This window comes from Osmerus eperlanus, chromosome 11 (assembly GCF_963692335.1).
Source record: "Osmerus eperlanus chromosome 11, fOsmEpe2.1, whole genome shotgun sequence".
Lineage (NCBI taxonomy): Eukaryota > Metazoa > Chordata > Actinopteri > Osmeriformes > Osmeridae > Osmerus > Osmerus eperlanus.
Window position 1 is genome coordinate 281,038 of NC_085028.1, and position 26,867 is coordinate 307,904.

The window sequence follows — 26,867 nt, forward strand, 5'->3', positions numbered from 1 at the left end:
AATAAACAAACTATAATTGTGTTCAAAATGTTAATTATTGTAGAATCACATAAGTATTAATAATTATATAAGCTTATATCTTGTTATATTAATTAACTTAAATAGTCCCATTAAATCGACCCTCATAAGACGCTGTATATTTACATGCCATATACTTCAAGGTATCACATAATCAGTCATAAATTTCTTTCCAATAACACTTTTGTGTTTGAAATTGTGTTTTTATTTTCTAGTCGTTCCAGATCTGTGCCCACATCTCCAAGGTTCTTTTCTCTACAGTTTGGACTGCTTCTGGTTAAAGGTTGGTAATAACAAGTACAGGCTACAGTAGCCAGCATTTGAGGTATGTAAACTAGCTTATTTACTCTGTATAAAGATCTTCCGATTCTACTCCACTTTTTCATCCCAGACAAAGCTTACAGGTTTGTAATAACTATTACACATTAATCAGAATTTCAGCCATTTCAGCAGTGTCAATACAGTCATGCCACGTAAGGGAAATAAATCTCAGTCTGCAAAGCTGCGCTGGTCTAAATTGGACCTTTCAGACCCACGCTTGCAGAGTGCAGAGCCACACAGAAGTGATGGTGAATGTGGACAAGTGTGTAGAAAACCTGTGGTGTCATCCTCATGCACAGCTCAGTTTCCAGTTCAAGAGCCCAATGGAAGTGTGATTTCCACTTCTGAAAATTACAATATTCAAGAACAATGCATCCTACAAAGTCAGATATCAGTGCAGGCGTCAACTCATCAGGGTCGTATTGGCTATGTAAAGTCAAGGAACAAGCAGTGTACATGCATGGCTCTGACATTTTTGGCATATCACAATGAGGTTGATGACCTGAGGAAGGCTGATCTTGACAAGATACTGGACACGGGCAATAGATTGTATGACAAAACTATAAAACAGCTAAAGCGAGGAAAAAAATATAAAAGCCAACACTTGACCATGGAGGAACTACCACACAGAATCAACAATGACCAACATGAGTACAATGTACTTAAATCTCCGGTGGAGATGGGATGCGTGAGAGCCAGGGGAGACGGTCACAACCAGGCTTGGTTTCTTGATCTCTCCACAAGACTTCAGTGTCTCTCTGCGGGTGTTACTCATGCCCTCCTTAGTATATCACCATATTGCATTGCTGTGTTCAGAGACAAGTCTGGAAGATATGGACTGTTTGATTCTCATTGTCGAAATGCAGATGGACTACCTGACAGAAATGGAAAAGCGGTTATGCTTACTTTCACACATTTGAATGAGATGGTTGCAAGGATTCATACTTTGTATGAATTGCTACTGACAGATTGCAGAGGCCCTATTGATGGACTACAGTATGACTTCATGCCAGTCGCATTTCAACATGCAAGACATCTTTCACCGTCCAAGACATCCGGTGGTTCGCCATACCTATCAGTGCAATCTGAAAAGCCACAAAGTGAAAAGCATGTGGAGAAGGTGACACAGACCAAAGATGTAACACAAAATGGATTCCCACCCAACAAACATCTGCAGTCATTCAATGCACCATCCACACAAGGCATGTCAAAGGACAGTAATGCATTTCCCAAGTTAAATGTAGAACAGCGACAAAGAAAAGAGAAGACAAAGAACCCAAGTAATGCATGGTGCACACAACACCAGCAGATACAGAACAGATGCAGATTTCAGAGAAAAGCAAAAAGAAACTTTGCGCCTAAAGTACCACAATGATCATGTTTTCAGAAAACATCACTTAAATAAGCAAAAAGAAGCTTTGCGCCACAAGTACCACAACAATCCTGCTTTCAGGAAAAAACAAAAGGAAGCTTTGCGCCACAAGTATCACAATGATCCTGCTTTCAGAAAACATCATTTGCAACAATGCATCAGTTACATGAAAAGCAAGTGTCACAGTGAAGCATGTTTTAAGATGGCCCACAAGATGCGCTGTGCCTTGAAAGTAAGTAGGAAATACAGACAATGGACTCATTCTACACGTGAATACAATCAACCAGTTGACAACAGCCTAATGCAGACAGCTATATCCACTTTCAAGGAATGCATTAAAGCTGGACCAACTTTTGTGTGCACAATGTGCCATCGCACCCTTTTCCCCAACCAAGTAAAGTGTTGCAATCGCAGCAATTACAAGAAGAATCCACACATTGTTGCTGTCTGTTTGACAGGGCAATATGTCCATGTGTGCGACGATAAATGTCAAGGTCCTGAACAATGCACTGTACCAGAAGAAAGGAAAAAAGAGTGGATTTGTCACAGCTGTCATTCCCATTTGAAGGCAGGAAACAAATCATCCATTGCTGTGGCTAACAACCTGGAGCTGGAGCCCATTCCCCCAGAGCTCTGTGATTTGAACGTGCTGGAAAGACAACTTTTGGCTAAAATACTGCCATTTGCCAAGATTGTCACACTTCCTAAAGGTCGACAAGCAGCTATACATGGCGCTGTGGTGTCGGTGCCATCCGAGGTGGAAACAACGGTAAATACTTTACCAAGACCATGCAGTTCATCCCAGTTATACAGAGTGAAGCTGAAAAGACGTCTGGTTTACAAAGGCCACCAGCTGTTTCACACTGTAAACATGAGAAATGTAGTAGCAGGACTATCAAAGCTCATTGACACACACCCTGACTACAGAAACGTTACAATCAGAGCTGATGAGAGAACGGATGATGATGATGAGATGGACCTTGATAGCGGTGATGAAACTGAAAGTGCTGATCTATCAGAGGTAAAGTCTGCAGCTTTACAGCCTGCTTATGAGCAACAGGAAGACCATGACCAACAACCTCCCAATGCAGAGACTGAAAAAGCTGCACTAAGACCTGGAGTTGGCTTGGACAGTTGTTTACAGCCACTTGACCTTGGAGAAGAAACACTGACCTACGGAGATGGGATTTTCAGCATCGCACCAGCACAAGGAAACACGCCTGTTAGCTTTTTCCAAGTCCCAAGGCTTGAGGCAATGGCTTTCCCTGTTCAGTTCCCTACTGGAAGGAATACATTAGACGAGACAAGACAAGTCAAACTATCCCCAAGCATGTATTTCAATGCAAGGCTTTTCTGTGTTGACACTCGTTTTGCAAGAGACCAAAGCTACCTGTTTTTTGCGCAGTTTGTCACAGAGACTCACCTGGCAAAAAGCAGCATGTCAATTCAGTTAAGGAAAGGAAAATCCAAGACCAAGGACGGACGGAAAATATCCAACAAGTTGCTACAGGACAGAGGAGAGGTTGGTGAGGAACAGAGATGCTACAAGATTCATGCAACCACTGAGAGGGACTCCAGCTTACTGGGATAGAACTCTGAAGGATTTGCTAGCCACGGTCAGACAACTAGGAAAGCCAACTTTCTTCCTGACCTTCTCTGCTGCAGAATTCAGATGGCCAGAGGTAATCACAGCCATCAAAGCACAACAAGGTCAACGGGTGGATTTTTCTGAGCTAGACTGGGCTGAGAAATGTGACATTCTCAGAAGTAACCCTGTAACCACCATGCGCATGTTTGACAAGAGGGTTGATGCTCTGATGAGACAGTTGCTGTTGGGTCCTGCGCAGCCAATCGGTGAAGTTATCGATTACTTTTACCTGGTAGAATTTCAGGCGAGAGGAAGCCCCCATATACATTGTCTCTGTTGGGTAGCAGGAGCTCCTATCGTCGGAGAAGACCGGGATGACGAGGTATGTGACTTTGTGGATCGCTACATTTCATGCCAGCTGCCTGATGAAGACAAACAACCCTTACTTCACAGATATGTCACAGACGTTCAAATGCACAGCAGAAGTCATTCCAACTCATGCAGGAAAGGTAACAAAGTATGCAGATTTGGATTTCCAAAACCACCTATAAAAAAAACGTGCGTAACTTACCCTATGCCACAAGAAGAGGAAGGACCACCCCAAGAACCTGCAATGGCACCACAAGCAGCCAAGAACAAACTGAAACCGGTCTGGGACTTGCTAAACGACCCAAAAGCACAGGTTGAAGACATGTCACAGCTATTGGCGCAGTGTAATATGACGTTTGATGAGTACGACACGTATGTTGAGTCTTTGACCTCCGCAAGCGTCATTTTAATGAAGCGTGATGTCAAGGACTGCTGGGTGAACAACTACAATCCAAATTTGCTAATGGCGTGGAACGCAAACATGGACATCCAGTACATTCTTGATGAGTATGGTTGCATCATGTACATGCTCTCCTACATATCCAAGCCAGAGCGTGAGATGAGTGACTATCTCAAAACGATAGTCAAAGACATGAGCCCAGAAAATCAGACGGAACGAGATGAAATGAAAGGTGTCCTTCAGGCTTATTCCAAACACAGAGAGGTCAGCGCCCAGGAGTCTGTGGCCCGTACGTGCAGCCTGAAAATGAAGTCTTGCTCACGTGGGGTTTTATTTCTACAAATGAGTGACAATGCACTGAAAATGAATCTCCCACTTTGCGCATTGCAGAAGAAACCAGAGGAAAGTGAGAATGTGTGGATGACGGGTATACCCGACAAATACAGAGCCAGGCCTGAAATGCCAGAGTTTGAAAACATGTGTCTAGCAGATTTTGCATCACATTACAGGATTGTCTACGGCAAGGAAACAGAAGATGGCAAGCGTGTCAGCCTATTAAAACAACATGGGAATGATCCAGAAACGCACCAGAGGGAAGCCTGCAATCATCAGATATGCTCGCTTTTCAGAAAAGAAGGACAGGAACCGCTGCTTTCAACATTTCAGGCAACACTTTGCATTATGTCCTAAAGTTGCCACGATGCTTAAAGCCACCGTACCAAGGACTTGGAAATCTCATAGATGAAGTGAGGGCCCAGTTATCAAACGCCGAGATCATCATTATTGACGAGGTGTCAATGATTTCAAAGCCCTTGTTTGCCTACGTCAACTGGAGATTACAGCAAATCAAAGGCAGTAAGAAGCCGTTTGGTGGCATGTCGGTACTGGAAGTAGGAGACTTTTATCAGCTCCCCCCACTGGGAAGAAGTAAACCGCTCTGCGTGTTTGAGGAAGATACAGATGACTTCTGGAAAGACTACTTTCAAATGATCACACTGACGGAGATTATGCGACAGAGAGATGATGTTGCATTCGCTGAGGTTTTGAATAGAATCAGAGTGAAGCAGAAGACGGATGCCTTAAGCAACGATGACAAAGCTCTGCTTCATCAGGCTGTGACTGACCCCGCCCGCTGCCCTAATGACGTGCTACACATCTTTTCCACCAACAAAGAAGTTGATAAACATAATGCTGCAACTGTGTCTGTCCTCCATTCCAACGTCATCAATATAGATGCAGAGGACTATAGAAGAGACCCTAAAACTGGAGTGATGAAAAAGCAACGCCATCCTTTAAAAGGACAAAAGGACAATCTACTTGACATGCTACAAGCAGCTGAAGGTGCCCGAATCATGATCACCAGAAACATAGATGTGGAAGACGGGCTTGTTAACGGGACATTTGGAAAGATTGCGAGAATAGTCACCCAGACAGAGAATGGTGTTACAGCTATAAACTCGCTGGGACTTGTGCTGGACAATCCAAATGCAGGACAAAGGTATCGGGACAATTCATCAGGTGATGCTGGACACTTGGTGTACATAGAGAGGGTAGAGGAAAACCTGAAACAAAAAGGAGTGGTTCGCAGGCAGTTTCCCGTCAGGCTGGCTTTTGCATGTACAATTCACAAAGTCCAAGGAATGACAACACAATCTGCAGTGGTTTCATTAAAACGTGTCTTCCAACCCGGAATGGTCTACGTGGCTCTGAGTAGAACAACTTCACTGCAAGGACTGAAAATGACGGACTTTGATGAGAAGAAGATATTTTGTGATCCTGCAATCACAGCATCACTGGACTCAATGACAAGAGCATCGTTGGACAGCACTATGCCACTTATCAAGTATCAACAGACCACACACGAGGCGCAAACATTGACGATAATCCATCACAACATGGAAGGATTGCCAGCTCACGTTGCCGATATCAAATCTCATCACCAGTTGACACTTGGAGACGTTTTATGTTTTACCGAAACTCATCTATCAGGATCTTTTGTTGCTGAAAGTCTACAACTGGAGGGCTACAACATGTTCAAACGCAACAGACACCTCTCTTACACCAACCATCCTCACATTGCAAGTAGAAGCGGAGGTGGTGTCGCTATGTATGTCCGAAACCATTACCATGCCTGTGAAAAGCAGTACCTTCAAAATGTTACTGACTTGGAGTTTTTGGTTGTCAAACTGGAGTCCCCTGTCAAAGCTTTGATTGCTGTTGTGTACAGACCACCGGATTACAATATTGGACACTTCCTTTCAAACCTGCAAAGCCTCTTGGAATCTTTAGACGTTATGGATTGCCAGCCTATCGTACTTTGTGTAGATTTCAATGAAGATTTACTGTCCAGTGGAAAAAAGCCAATATCCAACCTTCTTCAGTCAAGAGGATATACACAACTGGTCAGAGAAGCCACCACTGAGAAGAACACACTGTTGGATCATATTTACATCTCCAGATCACAAGACTGTCTCCAATCAGGATTATTGCAAACTTACTACAGCTATCATAATCCTGTATATTGTATTCTAACTTCTAACATCTAGGGCAAAGAAAAAACATGACTGTCCAAACACAGTCAGCGGCTCCGAAGTCTTCCAACACAGGATCTCATCAACACGACGTCACGCCACAACAGCCGACCAGCCACTCAACTCTGTATTTTCTAATGACATCTTGGTGATATGAGACAGGTGGCCCGTTTACAGGGGGACTCCTTGTTAAGCCAAGATGTCACGCCACAAAACCCACCAGCATCTCCAGACTTTCAAATCAACGCAGGATCCCATCAACACAACAAGAAGACCAACAAGAAGAATTTGTCACGCCATGACAAAGGTACAACAAAACAACTCACCACCAAACGACAACCAACCAGCACTTGTCATCTATATGGATAGTACGCCTCCATCCCTCCATTTCACGTTGTCTGATCAAGTGGGCCTGTGCGGCACTGACGGGCCTAACTCTGCTGTATTTTCTCATGACATCTTGGTGATATGAGACAGGGGGCCCTAATATAGGGTGACTCCTTGTTAAGCCAAGATGTCACGCCACAAAAACCCACCAGCATCTCCAGCCTTCGAAATCAACGCAGGATCCCATCAACACAACAAGAAGACATCACGCCACAGCAACCGACCAGCCACTCAACAGCCTTCCATCCAACGCAGGATCCCATCAACACAACAAGAAGACCAACAAGAAGACATCACGCCACAGCAACCGACCAGCCACTCAACAGCCTTCCGTCCAACGCAGGATCCCATCAACACAACAAGAAGACCAACAAGAAGACATCACGCCACAACAACCGACCAGCCACTTAACTCTGGTGTATTTTCTAATGACATCTTGGTGATATGAGACAGGGGGCCCTATTACAGGGTGCCTCCTTGTTAAGCCAAGGTGTCACGCCACAAAACCCACCAGCCACTCAACAGCCTTTCAAACCAACACAGTGTCATGGGCACAGCAGCAATATGTCACGCCCTGGCAACTCACCACCAAACGACAACTAACCAGCACTTGTCATCATATGGATAGTACGCCTCCAACCCTCCACGTTGTCTGATCAAGTGGGCCTGTGCGGCACTGACAGACCAACCAGCACTTGTCATCATATGGATAGTACGCCTCCAACCCTGCACGTTGTCTGATCAAGTGGGCCTGTGCAGCACTGACAGACCAACCAGCACTTGTCATCATATGGATAGTACGACTCCAACCCTCCACGTTGTCTGATCAAGTGGGCCTGTACGGCACTGACAGACCAACCAGCACTTGTCATCATATGGATAGTACGCCTCCAACCCTGCACGTTGTCTGATCAAGTGGGCCTGTGCAGCACTGACAGACCAACCAGCACTTGTCATCATATGGATAGTACGCCTCCAACCCTCCACGTTGTCTGATCAAGTGGGCCTGTGCGGCACTGACAGGCCTAACTCTGCTGTATTTTCTCATGACATCTTGGTGATATTTAGGTGTGCTTTGCCTTCGGCAAGGGCACAACCTTTGTTCTCTCACATATATATTATTATTATTATTGGGTGTGCTTTGCCTTCGGCAAGGGCACAACCTTTGTTCTCTCACATATATATTATTTTTATTATTCTTTTTTCCCCCCTAAAACTCTGTCAATATTTGGCCTACATAGACAACCTAGGTGTCAAAAGTTTCGTCTTGGTAACGATTGAGTTGCTTCTATTGGGATTTACGTTCCGTTGCATGGTTTAAGTGGAAATTAAGTTTTTGTGGCGAAAAGTGAAGCTAACAGTGGCTAACTTGCTAGCCACAGTCAATGACGCTACTTACGTCACTAACGTCACGAAAACTCGCGTGACTACCTCTAGCAGAACATTAGTTTAGCAGCTCGTTAACTTCTGGGAGATAGCTAAGCTAACTGCTTTACTGCAAGGCAGCTGCAGAAACGCCACAAGCAAAGAGCCCAGGATGATAACTACTTACTAATTTTACTTTGTGATATGACACACAATTGTGACGTGTAATGTACAATATAAGCTGATTTTATTAAGGAAGTACATCTACTTTCGGAAACAGTAGTCTACTATGTCACTGAAGTATTAGCATCATGACATTAGCCTCTGTTGCCCGGGCAACACATACTACAGTGGTCTATGATGCATCTGTTTTCAATCGTTAAAATAAACATTCCTCACAAATACATTTTCGTTGTAGGATTTATTATGACATTACATTACAAGTAAACGATTTGTGGGTGAAATTATCATTACCTGTGGTTTCAAACCAGTGTTGCTCACTGAAACGCTGTAGCCTACGCGAGACACAGCTGTTTAGGAAGTCAAACGGCGACAGAACATGTTCGGCACTCTACTTACTTAAATCAAAAGTCTATCTAACTACTAACCTGAACTTCATTGCCACAGCCTAAACGTTGTAAATCTGTTCATGAAAATAATTAATTTCAGCCTAAACCGTACAACGGAACGTTAAATCCAATTCAACCAACGAAAAAACTTAAAATGACGTTTAAGTCATAGAGATTAGGTCAATTTTTACACCGGTCTGCCCAATTTATTCGTTTTGTTTCAACGATGAGGTTGCCTCTTGCAGGGGTAATGAGAAGACATCTATTTCATTCTACACTTCACTTGTATTTTCAGTTGTAAATGAGCAGCAAAAAAAAATGCTTTTCAATCTATGTCATCTTTATAAATAATAAGTATGCATTTTTATATAAAATATACAGAAATATCAGTTGTAAAAATGTCATTCAAAAACGGACCCCTGTGCAACCGACGCAAGCACACCCTACAATTTCCCCAGAAATTGTACCCTCTCTAGTTGGGTGTGCTCAAGCCTTTGGCGAGAGCACAACCTTTGTTCTCTCACATATATATTATTGGTGGCCAAGCCGCGAAGCGGCGAAGCCACTTAAGTGTTTCTACCTTTTCCTATTAGGGGCCAAGCAGCGAAGCTGCGAGGCACCTATTGTTATTGTTAGTATTATTAGGGTTCCTCCGGTAGGAGAACCCTATTGTTATTGGTGGTATTATTATGTTTTACCCATGGGAGTCAATGGCAGCCCCTAGACCAGTACCGTAAAAAGTTGTGAAATTTGGCATGTTGAAACTGCAGACCATTAGTAACTACCATACCAAACATGGGCCATGTGAGACAATAGGTGGCGCTACAGGCCACGCCCCAATATGTCAATTTTCAAATTGATGCCATTTGCAGGCCATAAGTCCCAAAATTCTGAAATTCATTACATATGCCTTATTTCTCATGAGAAATAAAAAAGCCTCAAGAAGCTATAACGGCCGCCATATTGAATTTGTCTGTACAATAAAGATTAAGGAAACGCGTTTTTTCCCTACTCCTCCTACATTTTTGGTCGAATTTTCTTCAAAATTGCCATAGATGATATCCAGACTGAGCCTCACAAAAGTTATCGTAGGGATTTCTGATTTTCAAAACCGTTTGTCCGGTAGAGCCAATCAAAATCTGCAACAAAGCAACCAAACAGGACGTTTGGTCAAATCTCAGCAAATCTTTGAGATATCAACACCAAACTTGGTATGTCACGTGGAAGACACTACAACATGTTACCATGTGCAAAGGCAACTTCATACCTCTAAAAATGATTGATATAAAGCAAATTGAATTTATTGCTAATGCTAAAATAATGCTTTACACATCCGCCGGCCAAAAAATGATACTCTGATTCAATCACTAGTTCATATGAAGACTCTTGAGAATGTTGAGTACACAAATCTGAGAAAAAGTTGACTGTAACATGAAAACTCGATTTTTAGTGAATATTTGAAACATGCATGCTTGGCTAATTTCTAGGGCTGTTTCCCCAAATCCTCTCTCCCTTTGCTCCTGTGCGCGCGTGCTCCACATTCTCACACACAAGGGGCCAGAGCCCCTTGACACACGCGCGAGCTTGGTACACGCACAAGAAGACGACCATTTTATTTTATCGTTGGAGAACTCCTGCAGCCCTCAGAGATTTTCATTGTTACATTTGACAGTGAGTAATAAGATCCTACAATGGCAGTACAAAACATGTATTTTAGCGTTTGTATTCGTATGATAACTTGAAGACTTTTATACTGTCGTAAACAGGATAGCAGCTAATCTATCTACTGTAGGCTAGCTGAGCTAAGAATATCTCTTTGTACAGACAGTATTACAGGCTAGCAAGTCGTAAAATCTTTAACATTATACTTGCTTCTGTGAGACGCGTTTGAAATTTGTATACTGTGCGTGACTATGCGGTTGGGTTGTTCTATTTTTACATGTCATTGTTGATGTAATTAGGGTTCCTCCGGTAGGAGAACCCTATTGTTATTGGTGGTATTATTATTTTTTACCCATGGGAGTCAATGGCAGCCCCTAGACCAGTACCGTAAAAAGTTGTGAAATTTGGCATGTTGAAACTGCAGACCATTAGTAACTACCATACCAAACATGGGCCATGTGAGACAATAGGTGGCGCTACAGGCCACGCCCCAATATGTCAATTTTCAAATTGATGCCATTTGCAGGCCATAAGTCCCAAAATTCTGAAATTCATTACATATGCCTTATTTCTCATGAGGAATAAAAAAGCCTCAAGAAGCTATAACGGCCACCATATTGGATTTGTCTGTACAATAAAGATTAAGGAAACGCGTTTTTTCCCTACTCCTCCTACATTTTTGGTCGAATTTTCTTCAAAATTGCCATAGATGATATCCAGACTGAGCCTCCCAAAAGTTATCGTAGGGATTTCTGATTTTCAAAACCGTTTGTCCGGTAGAGCCAATCAAAATCTGCAACAAAGCAACCAAACAGGACGTTTGGTCAAATCTCAGCAAATCTTTGAGATATCAACACCAAACTTGGTATGTCACGTGGAAGACACTACAACATGTTACCATGTGCAAAGGCAACTTCATACCTCTAAAAATGATTGATATAAAGCAAATTGAATTTATTGCTAATGCTAAAATAATGCTTTACACATCCGCCGGCCAAAAACTGATACTCTGATTCAATCACTAGTTCATATGAAGACTCTTGAGAATGTTGAGTACACAAATCTGAGAAAAAGTTGACTGTAACATGAAAACTCGATTTTTAGTGAATATTTGAAACATGCATGCTTGGCTAATTTCTAGGGCTGTTTCCCCAAATCCTCTCTCCCTTTGCTCCTGTGCGCGCGTGCTCCACATTCTCTCACACACAAGGGGCCAGAGCCCCTTGACACACGCATGCTTTCTTGAAAATGTGTGCTGACCAAGCCCCCACCCTCGTTTTTTAGCCCCTGTTTCATTTCGCTTCCAATCGCAGCTCGCTGTTACGAATACAAATTATTTTTCGGCGGCCATTGTTGTTTCCCGTGTCCCGTGAAAGTCGTCTCCCGTGAAAGCCGTGTTGGAGGCAGCCACTTTCGGTAAGTCCTGGTTTTACACATTTTAAGCTAGAATTAATGATTGGGTTTGTGAAAGTACACTACTCTTGAATTATGGTGAAGGTTTAGCACTTTTAGACCTTATAGATCGTGATTCTGAAGTGACGGAAAACCAAACTCGAAAAGTAGCTACTGTAGCTCTAGCTTTTTTCCTCTGTGTTTTTAATTAGTGAGTCATTTTGCATCTCGGCGAATTGTTCATCAAAAAGGTCGAGGAGAGCAGCCTTTAGGAGAAAAAGCAATTCCCCACAGACCTGTCGGCTCATAATGGTGATTTTTGGCGTGAAAGTCTTTGTAATAAGCCTATGCGGCAGGGAGACTTTTTCAAGGCGAGCCTGTTTCATTCGTCATATGCCCTGAGAAAGCGACCTACGTTAGCCAGGCTAGTTTTGCCAATTTCGGTAAGTCAGGCTATTTAAAGGTCTCTTACAGTCAGAATCACTGTTTACAAGCAAAGGTCGAGCTGGTCTTTTGTCAGATGTGTATATATTGACCAGTTTAGAGGTAAATACTCTTGCCAGAGCCTGGAATCGAACCTGTGTTTTGAGTGACTGCATGGGTCTCCATGACGTCAACACATTTGGATTCAAGTTCAAGTAATGACACTGCATTTCACAGTCAAAACTGAAGTCTGTATCAAGTGTAGATGGGAAAAGCTTCATTTTTCACAACTGACATGGACCCTTTCTTCACTTTGACAGGTCTGGAGGGTCATGCAGAGGCCTGCTCAACAGAGTTCAACAGAGGATGCAACAGACTCGAGGATGGTGAGATCCACACAGACCCCTTGCTGGACTACCCCTCTCTAGCTGGACAGCTTCTCTTCAGCCCTGACCCCAGAACAGCTTGATCCAGCTGGCCTGCCTGCCTGCCTGCCTGCAGGCCCTGCTTGCCCCTGCCTGCCAGCCCTCCAGAGACAGTCACCCCACAGACACAGTAGCTCTGCAGCCTGCTTTTTTGAGGACATTGATGAAAAAGGACAAGCCAGCATTACTTTGATGAAAGTCTAAATGTTTAATCCTTTCCATGTGCCAGTATGCCAAGCTGCTGACTTTGTGTCTTAACCCTTGTGTTATCTTCGGGTCATTCTGACCCATCAGTCATTGTGACCCACCGTTGTATTGCGACAACTTTACCGCATTTAAAAACAAAGTGAAGCATTTTCTTTTAACCGGTGGGCTGTCTCAGACCCCCCACATTGCGAAGGTTAAAAGAAAATTATTTTAATTTGTTTTTGTATTGGGTAAAATTGAGTAAACACAACGATGGTTCGTTATGAACCTTTGGGTCATGTGACCCGAAGGCAGCACAAGGGTTAAGTGATGAAACTAGTTCAAGTGATAGACTTTTGACCTGAATCCAATGATTATTCATCTGAATAAAAACCACTCAAGAGAAGTACTGCTTCTTGGAGCATTTGTGCTCCACATCAGTACATCTCACACATTTGCCTTTGTTTCCATGGGATTCATGGAATTGTTAGTTTCTGCTCCACCATTTCCACCCTAGTGTAATAATAAGTATAATTTAGGACAGCAATTACATTTTTGTGTTATCCTTCCGCATTACACACATTTAGTCAATGTTCTTAAACTCAACCGATTATTGTCATTTTACCATACTGTTCATATTGAACAGACATCAGTGTTTACTTGGAAAGATGACTGTATATTTCCACTTTTGATTTGTATTTCCATCGTAAGTTTGGTCTTTAATTTAATTTGGAAGTGGTATTAAAAGGTCTTACATTTAACTTGTTTATACCTGTAGACACCCTGTGAAGCCCCCACTGCAGAGACAGTTGGTGACAGAGAGGTGCAGACATTAAGTTAAACATGCCTTAAGAATAGAGTAACAAATAGAGACTAAATGTGTAAATGGCTGTTGAAACTCAGTTCTCTGAGTTGGTGCATGTCAGTTTAGGCAAAGGTAACCTTTTAAACCTCTAGGTTTAAAACAAATTCAGATTTGATTGGAACTCTCTTTTATACATTTATAGTTGGATTTGACATTTAATTCATTTAGCAAGTTGTTTAACTCAAACAACCATAACACGGTACATATGGTATACAATGCTGCAGTCAGATTTGGCGAAATTGTTAGCTTGGATGTTATCTTTACATATAGATGGGGTCTTGTTGATGCGCACGCAGCTTCAAGGCAGAAAGACGCGTTCCATTTCACTTTTACTGTACCTACACCTTTAATGTTCCCGCCATCCCCCCATTTCTGAATAAAGTTCGACTGATCTGATTTGTTGATTTCTGTTGCTATGAAAACCAGTTTAGCCAAGCTAACTAACATTGTTTTTAGCTAGCTTGCATTACCATTCAATTGCTAACAAAACATTAGTAAAAATAGCTTGCTAATCGGGCAGAACTTGAACTCGGGCAGGAGACTCTGAGACCTCAGCGCACCACTAGCATCTCGTCATATCACGCAGTCGGAGCACAGCTAGATAATCAGCGTCAGCGCTCTTGGGTACCCAGCATGCAGTGCGGCATGTTAAACAACAGCTACGCAAGGGATTTCAGTTGTTGTGTTCGTTCAGTTAGATGTTTGTAATGTTATTGGCCGGGTTTCCCAGATTCGTTAAGAAGCTCTTAACGCTAAGAGCTTCTTAGGAGCGTTCTAAGAGCGTTCTAGAGCGTTCTTAGAACGCTCTTAAGAAGCTCTTAGCGTTAAGAGCTTCTTAACGAATCTGGGAAACCCGGCCATTGTTTGTTAGTTAATATAATCTTGTTGGTCACCTTGAGTGTGCATGCTGTGTAGTTTAATGGGAACAGAGAGTCGGCCATTTTACTATCACAGGCTATACTTGCAAGGAGCTGAACGTGGGCTGTGCCCTAGACCAGACCAATTGCCTATGAGGCTAATCTTGATTCTGGATTGACTGAGATTCTGGAAAGAGATCTACTCAAGAAGAGAGTCAATATCTGTGGTTTTCAAGCCATCTTTGAGAAAGTTTGAAAACAATGTTGCGGTTAATATGTTTTGATTGTGGGAGGCAACTTTTGGACTACACCTAAACCTCATGCGGCCACCGCACCACCCGCACTGGCAAAGAGGGAAACAGCATGGATGGGGAAAGTGTGTGGGCAGAGCAAGCAGTAGTAGTACATAAACTACACACGTCCTTTACTAAAGTGTATTCTGACTTTCATAAAGTTATTGTTGTAATCAAAGCTTTTAAAGAATGGATCTCTGCATGATGGGCCTGACCAGAGCACAGGTGGCCTGACAGAACACGCTTCAAAGTTGTCACTTTCAAAAGGGTGGCATTTTAACCCTGTCAGTCCAAAATGTCTAAAAGTTGGTACGCATGCCTTATTGCCAATGGGGAACAAAGAAGTCTCAAGAACCCATAATGTCGGCAGCATGGATATTTCTCTACAGTGACAATTTGTGAAGAATTTCAAAAAATGACTTCAAATCAGCCATTGATCCAATTGTATTGAAATGTTGTGTACATGTATGAAATACATGTCTGTGTCATGTCAATTTTGTAATGGTTTGCAATGCTGAGGAGGAACCCGCCATTGCTGCCTGCAGCTATATTTATTATTATTATTATACTTCTTAAGACTGGGTGTCTATGGCAGGCCCTAGAAGCGCTTGGTTGAAAGTTGTGAAATTTGGCACACTCATTAGGGACAGTCCCCTGGTCCAATTCACAAAGTTTCATGTCCCATACTTGGGCACTCTAGCGCCACCAATGGGTCAAAGTTGGACTTGTGTTTACACACACAACTTTTGAACCGTATGACCCATTTTCAAAAATGAGGTACCATTGGATTCCCTGGACCAAGCCGAGTTCAACACACCCTATGGGGTCAATTTCCGGTTATATAGATTTTCCGCTATTTCCGGTTTTATCAAAAACCTTTGAAAGCCTACTCCTCCTACAATCTTTGTCAAATCTTCTTCAAAATTACCAGATATGCTCTTCAGACCAAGCCGCACAAAAGTTATGGTAGAGCATTTTGATACCTACAACCGTTTGTCCGTGACAGCCAATCAAAATCAGCAGAAAAGCCGCCAAACAGGAAGTGAAGTCATATCTCAGCAGTTGTTTGAGGCAGTGAAACTAAATTTGGTACGCCGCCTCGGAACCTTATTCTGAGGATGTCCTCCAAAAATTGTGTCATGTGACTAAAAGGGGGCGTGGCCGGAAGCATAAACGTGTTTTGGCTAATAACGGTTGAAGTGTTTACCTTAATAAAGTAATTTCTTTGTCTGTTGATGTCTTGTGAGATATCAAGCCTGACTATTAATAACTTTTCATAAAATTCGAACGGACGTGGCCGCCATTTTGCATTTCATGGAAAAGTGTAAAAACCTTTTGCACGCCCCAATTTTTGTCCAATGTTTACCAAATTTGGCAAAGATGATCTTTAGACCCAGTTTCACAAAAGCAACGAGATGAATTTTCAATTTTCAAAAACGTTTGTTCGGTAGAGACGATCAAAAGCGGTGGCGAAGCCGCCAAACGAGGCGCAAGAGCATATCTCAGCAACCATTTGCGCGATTGTCACCAAACTTGGGTTCCATCGTTCCCATGAGGAGCAGAGGAGGCCTGCGGTGTTATACCAGAAAAATACCTTTGAACTCTCAGTACTCTTGAACGCAAACATATATTTCAACCAAACTTGGTGTGTTGCATGAGTGCAACAGGTTGTTGTGACTTAATTGTTGCACAAGTGCTATGGAGGCCATGTCCTGCTCTGGACTGCTTGGCCCCTCCATTGCTGCTTGCAGCTATATTTATTATTACACTTCTTCTGCCATTGGAGTCTATGGCAGCCCCTAGAACCGTATGGTAAAAAGTTGTGAAATTTGGCACACTCATTAAGCACAGTCCCCTCTTTATATTCACCAAGTTTCATGTCTCCCATTGGAGCACTCTAGCGCCACCAACGGGTCAAAGTTGGACTTGTGTTTACACACGTAACTTTTGAACCGTATGACCGATTTTCAAAAATGAGGTACCATTGGATTCCCTGGGTCAAGACGAGATCAACACACCCTATGACGTCAATTTCCGGTTATATAGATTTTCCGCCATTTCCGGTTTTATCGAAAACTTTTGAAAGCCTACTCCTCCTACAATTCTTCTTTAATCTTCCCCAGAATTGGCACACATCATCGTCAGAGCAACCCTCACAGAAGTTATCCAAAGATTTTTGATTTTCAAAACCGTTTGTCCGGTACAGCCAATCAAAATCGGCAGCAAAGACACCAAACAGGAAGTTGGGTCATATCTCAGCCAATCCTTGAGAAATCAACACCAAACTTGGTATGATGACTCGGAACCCTCATCTGAGGATGTCCAAACAATTTGGTGTCATGTGATCACTGGGCGTGGCCGCAGAATGCAAAAATGTGTTTTGGCCAATAACTGTTGATTCGTTTGCCTTTATTAAGTGATTCCTTTGTCTCATGATATCTTGGGACATCCCGTGTGTGACACATGATAACTTGTGATAACAGCCGAATTGATGCGGCCGCCATTTTGAATTACTGAAAAAACTTTCTTCTGTACTCCTCCTACAAATGTTTTCCAATCTTCACCAAATTTGGCAGAGATCATCTTCAGACCAGGCCTCACAAAAGCCATCATATTTTTTTGGGATTTTCAAAACCGTTTGCCCGGTACGGCCAATCAAAATGTGCCGTTAAGCCAGCAAACAGGAAGTTGGGTCGTATCTCAGCAAATCTTTGATGGATTCGCACCAAACTTGTTGCGTGTACTCGTAACCCTCTTCTGAGGATGTACAACATGTGTTATGGGTCATTCGACTGCTTGGCCACCTCATTGCTGCTTGCAGCTATATTTATTATTATTATTATTCTTTTTGCCCCCCTAAAACTCAGTCAATATTTGGCCTACATAGACAAAGTAGGTGTCAAAAGTTTCGTCTTGGTAGCGATTGAGTTGCTTCTATTGGAATTTACGTTCCGTTGCATGGTTTAGGCTGAAGTTAAGTTTTTGTGGCGAAAAGTGAAGCTAACGGTGGCTAATTTGCTAGCCACAGTCACTGACGTTACTAACGTCACTAACGTCACGAAAACACGCGTGACTACCTTTGGCAGAACATTCGTTTCGCATCTTTTAACTTGGGGGATAGCTAGGCTAACTATAGCTTTACTGCAAGGCAGCTGCAGAAACGCCACAAGCAAAGAGGCCAGGGTGATAACTATTTACTAATTTTACTTTGTGATATGACACACAATTGTGATGTGTAATGTACAATATAAGCTGATATTATTAAGGAAGTACATCTACTTTCGGAAACAGTAGTCTACTATTTCACTGAAGTATTAGCATCATGACGTTAGCCTGTGTTGCCCGGGCAACACATACTACAGTGGTCTATGATGTATCTGTTTTCAATCGTTAAAATAAACATTCCTCACATATACATTTTCGTTGTAGGATTTATTATGACATTACATTACAAGTAAACGATTTGTGGGTGAAATTATCATTACCTGTGGTTTCAATCCAGTGTATCACTGCAATGCTGTAGCCTACGCGAGACACTACAAAAACATCTACACAGCTGTAGGAAGTCAAACAGCGACAGAACATGTTCGGCACTCCCCTTACTTAAATCAAAAGTCTATCTAACTACTAACCTGAACTTCATTACCACAGCCTAAACTTTGTCAATCTGTTCATGAAAATAATTAATTTCAGCCTAAACCGTACAACGGAACGTTAAATCCAATTCAACCAACGCAATCGCTACCAAGACGAACACAGCAGTAGTAGTAGGGAGGACAAACGTTCTGCTCTCAATGTAATCACAACGGAGTTCCAAGCGTCAACAAATGCAAAACTGAACTTATTGCTCATTTAACATTGTGATAAAAAATACAATTGTGATATTTAATGTACAATACGATGTACGCTGATATTATTAGTACGTTTACTTTAGAAAACAGTAGTCAATTTTCGCTTGTTCACTGAGGCGTTAGCATAATTAGCCTCTGTTGAACGATATATACGATAGCGGTCTGTGATACATCCGTTTTCAATCGTTAAAATAATAAACATGCCTCACATAACGATGAACGTTTTATGATTTATTATGACATTATATTACTAGTAAACAATTCATGGGTACAATTGTCTTTATATACCTGTAGTTTTAAACCAGTGTAGCCCACTGTAATGCTGTACGCGACGCGGTTTAGAATTCTACTGCTGTTTAGGAGCCAAACGGCGACAGTAAAATCTCGGCACTCCCCTTACAAAAATAAAAATTCCCAGATGAGTTTTTCAATTGGTGAATCAACCTTTCACTCAAATTAGAGCCAATCGCTGTGTGATTACCATCCCGTATGTGGCACAGAGGTTTTCCCATTTTAAGAGGTCTGTAATTGGCTGAGAGTACTTTGAGCCATAGGCTACTAACCTGAACTTCAATGCCACAGCCTCAATTTGATGTCATTCTGTTCGTGAAGGTCTCCTCTACAGGACTGTGAAACTGCTCCTATTTAGTGCCCCCCTCCACCACTGCCTTTCCAGCAACTCTTTGATTCCTTCCTCAGCTCCTGACTATATTCCTTTTCACAATTGTGCCTGTCGTCACCTGCTTTTCTCCATGTTTTGTGAAATGGAAGGTTCTTTCACCACCGTGGGCCCAGTGCTGTAAATGACGAGGTGGCCGAGTGGTTAAGGCGATGGACTGCTAATCCATTGTGCTCTGCACGCGTGAGTTCGACTCTCATCCTCATCGGCAAGTTATCTTTATGACATGTCCACCTTTGTCAAATGAAATTCTTCTGTCCCTCAACCCTTACTGCTCCTATTTAGTGCCCCACTCCACCACTGCCTTTCCAGCAACTCTTTGATTCCTTCCTCAGCTCCTGACTATATTCCTTTTCACAATTGTGCCTGTCGTCACCTGCTTTTCTCCATGTTTTGTGAAATGGAAGGTTCTTTCACCACCGTGGGCCCAGTGCTGTAAATGACGAGGTGGCCGAGTGGTTAAGGCGATGGACTGCTAATCCATTGTGCTCTGCACGCGTGAGTTCGACTCTCATCCTCGTCGGCAAGTTATCTTCATGACATGTCCACCTTTTTTAATTGAAATTCTTCTGTCCCTTACTGCTCCTATTTAGTGCCCCCCTCCACCACTGCCTTTCCAGCAACTCTTTGATTCCTTCCTCAGCTCCTGACTATATTCCTTTTCACAATTGTGCCTGTCGTCACCTGCTTTTCTCCATTTTTTGTGAAATGGAAGGTTCTTTCACCACCGTGGGCCCAGTGCTGTAAATGACGAGGTGGCCGAGTGGTTAAGGCGATGGACTGCTAATCCATTGTGCTCAGCACGCGTGAGTTCGAATCTCATCCTTGTCGGGAAGTTATCTTTATGACATGTCCACCTTTGTCAATTGAAATTCTTCTGTCCCTTACTGCTCCTATTTAGTGCCCCCCTCCACCACTGCCTTTCCAGAAACTCTTTGATTCCTTCCTCAGCTCCTGACTATATTCCTTTTCACAATTGTGCCTGTCGTCACCTGCTTTTCTCCATGTTTTGTGAAATGGAAGGTTCTTTCACCACCGTGGGCCCAGCGCTGTAAATGACGAGGTGGCCGAGTGGTTAAGGCGATGGACTGCTAATCCATTGTGCTCTGCACGTGTGAGTTCGAATCTCATCCTCGTCGGCAAGTTATCTTTATGACATGTCCACCTTTGTCAATTGAAATTCTTCTGTCCCTTACTGCTCCTATTTAGTGCCCCCCTCCACCACTGCCTTTCCAGCAACTCTTTGATTCCTTCCTCAGCTCCTGACTATATTCCTTTTCACAATTGTGCCTGTCGTCACCTGCTTTTCTCCATGTTTTGTGAAATGGAAGGTTCTTTCACCACCGTGGGCCCAGTGCTGTAAATGACGAGGTGGCCGAGTGGTTAAGGCGATGGACTGCTAATCCATTGTGCTCTGCACGCGTGATTTCGAATCTCATCCTCGTCGGCAAGTTATCTTTATGACATGTCCACCTTTGTCAATTGAAATTCTTCTGTCCCTTACTGCTCCTATTTAGTGCCCCCCTCAACCACTGCCTTTCCAGAAACTCTTTGATTCCTTCCTCAGCTCCTGACTATATTCCTTTTCACAATCGTGCCTGTCGTCACCTGCTTTTCTCCATGTTTTGTGAAATGGAAGGTTCTTTCACCACCGTGGGCACAGTGCTGTAAATGAAGAGGTGGCCGAGTGGTTAAGGCGATGGACTGCTAATCCATTGTGCTCTGCACGCGTGAGTTCGACTCTCATCCTCGTCGGCAAGTTATCTTTATGACATGTCCACCTTTGTCAATTGAAATTCTTCTGTCCCTTACTGCTCCTATTTAGTGCCCCCCTCCACCACTGCCTTTCCAGCAACTCTTTGATTCCTTCCTCAGCTCCTGACTATATTCCTTTTCACAATTGTGCCTGTCGTCACCTGCTTTTCTCCATGTTTTGTGAAATGGAAGGTTCTTTCACCACCGTGGGCCCAGTGCTGTAAATGACGAGGTGGCCGAGTGGTTAAGGCGATGGACTGCTAATCCATTGTGCTCTGCACGCGTGATTTCGAATCTCATCCTCGTCGGCAAGTTATCTTTATGACATGTCCACCTTTGTCAATTGAAATTCTTCTGTCCCTTACTGCTCCTATTTAGTGCCCCCCTCAACCACTGCCTTTCCAGAAACTCTTTGATTCCTTCCTCAGCTCCTGACTATATTCCTTTTCACAATCGTGCCTGTCGTCACCTGCTTTTCTCCATGTTTTGTGAAATGGAAGGTTCTTTCACCACCGTGGGCCCAGTGCTGTAAATGAAGAGGTGGCCGAGTGGTTAAGGCGATGGACTGCTAATCCATTGTGCTCTGCACGCGTGAGTTCGAATCTCATCTTCGTCGGCAAGTTATCTTTATGACATGTCCACCTTTGTCAATTGAAATTCTTCTGTCCCTTACTGCTCCTATTTAGTGCCCCCCTCCACCACTGCCTTTCCAGAAACTCTTTGATTTCTTCCTCAGCTCCTGACTATATTCCTTTTCACAATTGTGCCTGTTGTCACCTGCTTTTCTCCATGTTTTGTGAAATGGAAGGTTCTTTCACCACCGTGGGCCCAGTGCTGTAAATGACGTGGTGGCCGAGTGGTTAAGGCGATGGACTGCTAATCCATTGTGCTCTGCACGCGTGAGTTCAAATCTCATCCTCGTCTGCAAGTTATAGTCATGACATGTCCACCTTTGTCAATTGAATTCTTCTGTCCCTCAACCCTTACTGCTCCTATTTAGTGCCCCCCTCCACCACTGCCTTTCCAGCAACTCTTTGATTCCTTCCTCAGCTCCTGACTATATTCCTTTTCACAATTGTGCCTGTCGTCACCTGCTTTTCTCCATGTTTTGTGAAATGGAAGGTTCTTTCACCACCGTGGGCCCAGTGCTGTAAATGACGAGGTGGCCGAGTAGTTAAGGCGATGGACTGCTAATCCATTGTGCTGTGCACGCGTGAGTTCGAATCTCATCCTTGTCGGGAAGTTATCTTTATGACATGTCCACCTTTGTCAATTGAAATTCTTCTGTCCCTTACTGCTCCTATTTAGTGCCCCCCTCCACCACTGCCTTTCCAGCAACTCTTTGATTCCTTCCTCAGCTCCTGACTATATTCCTTTTCACAATTGTGCCTGTCGTCACCTGCTTTTCTCCATGTTTTGTGAAATGGAAGGTTCTTTCACCACCGTGGGCCCAGTGCTGTAAATGACGAGGTGGCCGAGTGGTTAAGGCGATCGACTGCTAATCCATTGTGCTCTGCAAGTGTGAGTTGGAATCTCATCCTCGTCGGCAAGTTATCTTTATGACATGTCCACCTTTGTCAAATGAAATTCTTCTGTCCCTCAACCCTTACTGCTCCGATTTAGTGCCCCCCTCCACCACTGCCTTTCCAGCAACTCTTTGATTCCTTCCTCAGCTCCTGACTATATTCCTTTTCACAATTGTGCCTGTCGTCACCTGCTTTTCTCCATGTTTTGTGAAATGGAAGGTTCTTTCACCACCGTGGGCCCAGTGCTGTAAATGACGAGGTGGCCGAGTGGTTAAGGCGATGGACTGCTAATCCATTGTGCTCTGCACGCGTGAGTTCGACTCTCATCCTCGTCGGCAAGTTATCTTTATGACATGTCCACCTTTGTCAAATGAAATTCTTCTGTCCCTCAACCCTTACTGCTCCTATTTAGTGCCCCACTCCACCACTGCCTTTCCAGCAACTCTTTGATTCCTTCCTCAGCTCCTGACTATATTCCTTTTCACAATTGTGCCTGTCGTCACCTGCTTTTCTCCATGTTTTGTGAAATGGAAGGTTCTTTCACCACCGTGGGCCCAGTGCTGTAAATGACGAGGTGGCCGAGTGGTTAAGGCGATGGACTGCTAATCCATTGTGCTCTGCACGCGTGAGTTCGACTCTCATCCTCGTCGGCAAGTTATCTTCATGACATGTCCACCTTTTTTAATTGAAATTCTTCTGTCCCTTACTGCTCCTATTTAGTGCCCCCCTCCACCACTGCCTTTCCAGCAACTCTTTGATTCCTTTCTCAGCTCCTGACTATATTCCTTTTCACAATTGTGCCTGTCGTCACCTGCTTTTCTCCATGTTTTGTGAAATGGAAGGTTCTTTCACCACCGTGGGCCCAGTGCTGTAAATGACGAGGTGGCCGAGTGGTTAAGGCGATGGATTGCTAACCCATTGTGCTCTGGACGCGTGAGTTCGAATCTCATCCTCGTCTGCAAGTTATAGTCATGACATGTCCACCTTTGTCAATTGAAATTCTTCTGTCCCTCAACCCTTACTGCTCCTATTTAGTGCCCCCCTCCACCACTGCCTTTCCAGCAACTCTTTGATTCCTTCCTCAGCTCCTGACTATATTCCTTTTCACAATTGTGCCTGTCGTCACCTGCTTTTCTCCATGTTTTGTGAAATGGAAGGTTCTTTCACCACCGTGGGCCCAGTGCTGTAAATGACGAGGTGGCCGAGTGGTTAAGGCGATGGACTGCTAATCCATTGTGCTCAGCACGCGTGAGTTCGAATCTCATCCTTGTCGGGAAGTTATCTTTATGACATGTCCACCTTTGTCAATTGAAATTCTTCTGTCCCTTACTGCTCCTATTTAGTGCCCCCCTCCACCACTGCCTTTCCAGAAACTCTTTGATTCCTTCCTCAGCTCCTGACTATATTCTTTTTCACAATTGTGCCTGTCGTCACCTGCTTTTCTCCATGTTTTGTGAAATGGAAGGTTCTTTCACCACCGTGGGCCCAGCGCTGTAAATGACGAGGTGGCCGAGTGGTTAAGGCGATGGACTGCTAATCCATTGTGCTCTGCACGTGTGAGTTCGAATCTCATCCTCGTCGGCAAGTTATCTTTATGACATGTCCACCTTTGTCAATTGAAATTCTTCTGTCCCTTACTGCTCCTATTTAGTGCCCCCCTCCACCACTGCCTTTCCAGCAACTCTTTGATTCCTTCCTCAGCTCCTGACTATATTCCTTTTCACAATTGTGCCTGTCGTCACCTGCTTTTCTCCATGTTTTGTGAAATGGAAGGTTCTTTCACCACCGTGGGCCCAGTGCTGTAAATGACGAGGTGGCCGAGTGGTTAAGGCGATGGACTGCTAATCCATTGTGCTCTGCACGCGTGATTTCGAATCTCATCCTCGTCGGCAAGTTATCTTTATGACATGTCCACCTTTGTCAATTGAAATTCTTCTGTCCCTTACTGCTCCTATTTAGTGCCCCCCTCAACCACTGCCTTTCCAGAAACTCTTTGATTCCTTCCTCAGCTCCTGACTATATTCCTTTTCACAATCGTGCCTGTCGTCACCTGCTTTTCTCCATGTTTTGTGAAATGGAAGGTTCTTTCACCACCGTGGGCACAGTGCTGTAAATGAAGAGGTGGCCGAGTGGTTAAGGCGATGGACTGCTAATCCATTGTGCTCTGCACGCGTGAGTTCGACTCTCATCCTCGTCGGCAAGTTATCTTTATGACATGTCCACCTTTGTCAATTGAAATTCTTCTGTCCCTTACTGCTCCTATTTAGTGCCCCCCTCCACCACTGCCTTTCCAGCAACTCTTTGATTCCTTCCTCAGCTCCTGACTATATTCCTTTTCACAATTGTGCCTGTCGTCACCTGCTTTTCTCCATGTTTTGTGAAATGGAAGGTTCTTTCACCACCGTGGGCCCAGTGCTGTAAATGACGAGGTGGCCGAGTGGTTAAGGCGATGGACTGCTAATCCATTGTGCTCTGCACGCGTGATTTCGAATCTCATCCTTGTCGGGAAGTTATCTTTATGACATGTCCACCTTTGTCAATTGAAATTCTTCTGTCCCTTACTGCTCCTATTTAGTGCCCCCCTCCACCACTGCCTTTCCAGAAACTCTTTGATTCCTTCCTCAGCTCCTGACTATATTCCTTTTCACAATTGTGCCTGTCGTCACCTGCTTTTCTCCATGTTTTGTGAAATGGAAGGTTCTTTCACCACCGTGGGCCCAGCGCTGTAAATGACGAGGTGGCCGAGTGGTTAAGGCGATGGACTGCTAATCCATTGTGCTCTGCACGTGTGAGTTCGAATCTCATCCTCGTCGGCAAGTTATCTTTATGACATGTCCACCTTTGTCAATTGAAATTCTTCTGTCCCTTACTGCTCCTATTTAGTGCCCCCCTCCACCACTGCCTTTCCAGCAACTCTTTGATTCCTTCCTCAGCTCCTGACTATATTCCTTTTCACAATTGTGCCTGTCGTCACCTGCTTTTCTCCATGTTTTGTGAAATGGAAGGTTCTTTCACCACCGTGGGCCCAGTGCTGTAAATGACGAGGTGGCCGAGTGGTTAAGGCGATGGACTGCTAATCCATTGTGCTCTGCACGCGTGATTTCGAATCTCATCCTCGTCGGCAAGTTATCTTTATGACATGTCCACCTTTGTCAATTGAAATTCTTCTGTCCCTTACTGCTCCTATTTAGTGCCCCCCTCAACCACTGCCTTTCCAGAAACTCTTTGATTCCTTCCTCAGCTCCTGACTATATTCCTTTTCACAATCGTGCCTGTCGTCACCTGCTTTTCTCCATGTTTTGTGAAATGGAAGGTTCTTTCACCACCGTGGGCACAGTGCTGTAAAGGAAGAGGTGGCCGAGTGGTTAAGGCGATGGACTGCTAATCCATTGTGCTCTGCACGCGTGAGTTCGACTCTCATCCTCGTCGGCAAGTTATCTTTATGACATGTCCACCTTTGTCAATTGAAATTCTTCTGTCCCTTACTGCTCCTATTTAGTGCCCCCCTCCACCACTGCCTTTCCAGCAACTCTTTGATTCCTTCCTCAGCTCCTGACTATATTCCTTTTCACAATTGTGCCTGTCGTCACCTGCTTTTCTCCATGTTTTGTGAAATGGAAGGTTCTTTCACCACCGTGGGCCCAGTGCTGTAAATGACGAGGTGGCCGAGTGGTTAAGGCGATGGACTGCTAATCCATTGTGCTCTGCACGCGTGATTTCGAATCTCATCCTCGTCGGCAAGTTATCTTTATGACATGTCCACCTTTGTCAATTGAAATTCTTCTGTCCCTTACTGCTCCTATTTAGTGCCCCCCTCAACCACTGCCTTTCCAGAAACTCTTTGATTCCTTCCTCAGCTCCTGACTATATTCCTTTTCACAATCGTGCCTGTCGTCACCTGCTTTTCTCCATGTTTTGTGAAATGGAAGGTTCTTTCACCACCGTGGGCCCAGTGCTGTAAATGAAGAGGTGGCCGAGTGGTTAAGGCGATGGACTGCTAATCCATTGTGCTCTGCACGCGTGAGTTCGAATC

General features: G+C 43.9%; 9 non-coding genes across 9 annotated transcripts; all 9 read left to right on the top strand.

Annotated features, from left to right (window-relative positions):
• The first annotated feature begins 19,994 nt into the window (after positions 1 to 19,994).
• trnas-gcu (transfer RNA serine (anticodon GCU)) lies at positions 19,995 to 20,076 on the top strand. Its single transcript has one exon. It is a non-coding gene; the product is annotated as a tRNA-Ser (tRNA).
• Positions 20,077 to 20,302: 226 nt separating this feature from the next.
• On the top strand, positions 20,303 to 20,384 carry trnas-gcu (transfer RNA serine (anticodon GCU)). The gene has a single exon. It is a non-coding gene; the product is annotated as a tRNA-Ser (tRNA).
• Positions 20,385 to 20,610: 226 nt separating this feature from the next.
• Positions 20,611 to 20,692, top strand: trnas-gcu (transfer RNA serine (anticodon GCU)). The gene has a single exon. It is a non-coding gene; the product is annotated as a tRNA-Ser (tRNA).
• Positions 20,693 to 22,150: 1,458 nt separating this feature from the next.
• Positions 22,151 to 22,232, top strand: trnas-gcu (transfer RNA serine (anticodon GCU)). The gene has a single exon. It is a non-coding gene; the product is annotated as a tRNA-Ser (tRNA).
• An 855-nt stretch (positions 22,233 to 23,087) lies between these two features.
• trnas-gcu (transfer RNA serine (anticodon GCU)) lies at positions 23,088 to 23,169 on the top strand. The gene has a single exon. It is a non-coding gene; the product is annotated as a tRNA-Ser (tRNA).
• A 233-nt stretch (positions 23,170 to 23,402) lies between these two features.
• trnas-gcu (transfer RNA serine (anticodon GCU)) lies at positions 23,403 to 23,484 on the top strand. The gene has a single exon. It is a non-coding gene; the product is annotated as a tRNA-Ser (tRNA).
• Positions 23,485 to 24,025: 541 nt separating this feature from the next.
• On the top strand, positions 24,026 to 24,107 carry trnas-gcu (transfer RNA serine (anticodon GCU)). Its single transcript has one exon. It is a non-coding gene; the product is annotated as a tRNA-Ser (tRNA).
• A 226-nt stretch (positions 24,108 to 24,333) lies between these two features.
• Positions 24,334 to 24,415, top strand: trnas-gcu (transfer RNA serine (anticodon GCU)). Its single transcript has one exon. It is a non-coding gene; the product is annotated as a tRNA-Ser (tRNA).
• Positions 24,416 to 25,565: 1,150 nt separating this feature from the next.
• Positions 25,566 to 25,647, top strand: trnas-gcu (transfer RNA serine (anticodon GCU)). Its single transcript has one exon. It is a non-coding gene; the product is annotated as a tRNA-Ser (tRNA).
• The last annotated feature ends 1,220 nt before the right edge of the window (positions 25,648 to 26,867 follow it).